This window comes from Nansenia antarctica (assembly GCF_963989245.1).
Source record: "Nansenia antarctica genome assembly, chromosome: 16".
NCBI classification, from domain to species: Eukaryota; Metazoa; Chordata; class Actinopteri; order Argentiniformes; family Microstomatidae; genus Nansenia; species Nansenia antarctica.
In genome coordinates, this window is record NC_137686.1 from 27542366 (window position 1) to 27544865 (window position 2500).

The 2500-nt window shown below is 49.7% G+C and overlaps 1 protein-coding gene across 1 annotated transcript in view; it reads left to right on the forward strand.

Moving 5' to 3' along the window:
• The window catches only part of commd1 (copper metabolism (Murr1) domain containing 1), a 12200-nt gene extending 12089 nt beyond the window's left edge, over window positions 1-111 (forward strand). The window contains exon 4 of the mRNA XM_080546733.1: window positions 1-111. This exon is cut by the window's left edge and continues 461 nt beyond it. The gene's annotated coding sequence lies outside the window, so the exon portion shown is untranslated.
• The last annotated feature ends 2389 nt before the right edge of the window (window positions 112-2500 follow it).

Genomic DNA, 2500 nt, shown 5'->3' on the forward strand with positions numbered 1-2500 from the left:
TACATTTTTGAAGACTGATGTATAGATGATTCACTTACTTACATGTGTACTTTTATGTTCTATGTCGCTTTGGATAAAAGCTGCTAAATGTCAAAAATGTAAAATGCCAAAATAAACCACAGGCCTATCAGCGATCGTGTGTTTTTTTTTCCGTCACCGTTTCCTGTGGTGTTTAGTTTCTGCTGGCCGCGGTTTGAGGCTGTTCACGGCAGCTCTCTCGACCCTCAGCTCGACGCTTCTGAACAAGTGTTGTACTCATCTCAAAGTCTGCTGCGTCTCTTTGTGTCTTTGTGTCATCAAGCCTCCGTCATTGTCTGGTGTCGTCTCAGGTAGCAGGTTGTCCTCCTATCTCCCAATCTGGCCAGAGCCTGCACAGAGGGTCATCCAGGGGAAGCTGGGGGAGAAAGGGCTCTTTGTAGCACGGCCTGGGACAGACTGGGGGACGTCCCAAACACAACCTCTCTCCTTTCTTCTTTCCTATTTGTTCCATTTCTTTTCTGGGGTTTTCTTTTTCTTCTTTTTTGAAAGCTCCACGCACACGGTGGGGACGTCAGCCAGTCAGACTGCAGGGGGGCAGTGGTCTCCACACACACGGTGGGGACGTCAGCCAGTCAGACTGCAGGGGGGCAGTGGTCTCCACACACACGGTGGGGACGTCAGCCAGTCAGACTGCAGAGGGGCAGTGGTGGCCTGAAAGCTCCACACACACGGTGGGGACGTCAGCCAGTCAGACTGCAGAGGGGCAGTGGTCTCCATACACACGGTGGGGACGTCAGCCAGTCAGACTGCAGAGGGGCAGTGGTGGCCTAGTAGTGGATAGTGAGTCGGACTGGTGATCAGAAACAAGGTCATCAGTTTGTTTCTGTTCCCCACCTGGGAACACCGCCACTAGTGTGCCCTTGAGTAAGACCTGGGAACACCACCACTAGTGTGTCCTTGAGTAAGACCTGGGAACACCGCCACTAGTGTGTCCTTGAGTAAGACCTGGGAACACCACCACTAGTGTGCCCTTGAGTAAGACCTGGGAACACCACCACTAGTGTGTCCTTAAGACCTGGGAACACCACCACTAGTGTGCCTGTGAGTAAGACTTGGGAACACCGCCACTAGTGTGCCCTTGACTAAGGCACGTAGCCCTAAGTTACTCCAGGGAGACTGTCCCTGTAATCTCTAATTATCGCCTGTCTCTAATTGTCTCTAAGTTGCTTTGGATAAAAGTGTCTGGTAAATGGTTATAATAATAATAATAATAATAATAATAATAATAATAATAATACATTAGACTTATATAGCGCTTTTCTAGACACTCAAAGACGCTTTACAAACCGAAAAGATCGAGTAGTAATAATAAAAAGAAACAAAAGGTAAATAGGAGAAAGTATAGGGGGCTAACTAAGGTAGTGTTGGGGACACATGGGGAGGGGAGGGGGAGAGGGTTAACTGGTGAAGGCGAGCTTGAAGAGGTGGGTTTTGAGGGTCTGTTTAAATGTTTGGAGGGTGTTGGGGTGTTCAAATGTGACTTGGCTCTTCTCAGGTAACACCACCTATGATGACATCAGGTCAGGTAACGCCACCTATGATGTCATCAGGTCAGGTAACAGCACCTATGATGACATCAGGTCAGGTAACAGCACCTATGATGACATCAGGTCAGGTAACAGCACCTATGATGACATCAGGTCAGGTACCACCACCTATGATGACATCAGGTCAGGTAACACCACCTATGATGACATCAGGGAGGGCAGGTAACACCACCTATGATGACATCAGGGAGGGCAGGTGGAGGTAGAAATCAGAAGACAACAGGGCTCATTGTGATGAATGGAATGCCATCAAACACGTGTGTTCTGTTCCAGCAGCCACCCTAGCGTAGCACGTGTGTTTGATACCATTCCTCGGTCCAGTCCACGCATTACCACGAGCCCAATGTCCCCAGTGTAGAGAGAGTGGCAGTTCTGATAAGTTGGGTAAAGAGAAGGGTTTCGAGTTTCAGCTTTTATTGTTACGTCACCTTACACGACTGTAAGAGAGCAGAATCCTCAGGCTTCGGTTCCTGACATTGCAGCACAAAGTCAATAAGGCGACAGGCAAAGATAAGTCGAGATAAAAGTACATAACAGTACAGGACATAAGTGAGGTAATTGGACAAGTGACAGATAGGACCGGATACTACTGTTAGCAGTACAAATAGTCAATGAAGTCAGTCATAAAAAGGGGAGGAGGAGAGAGTGATCTGGTGGCCGGGAGATAAGAGGGGGATGACTCACCATCTGGCCTCCCTGACCAGAGCCTACAGGCCGAGCCTGGTGGTCAGCTCTCTGTTCTGATAGGTCCAGAGCCTACAGCCTGGTGGTCAGCCCTCTGCTCTGATAGGCCCAGAGCCTACAGCCTGGTGGTCAGCTCTCTGCTCTGATAGGCCCAGAGCCTACAGCCTGTCGGTCGGCTCTCTGCTCTGATAGGCCCAGAGCCTACAGCCTGTCGGTCAGCTCTCCGCTGA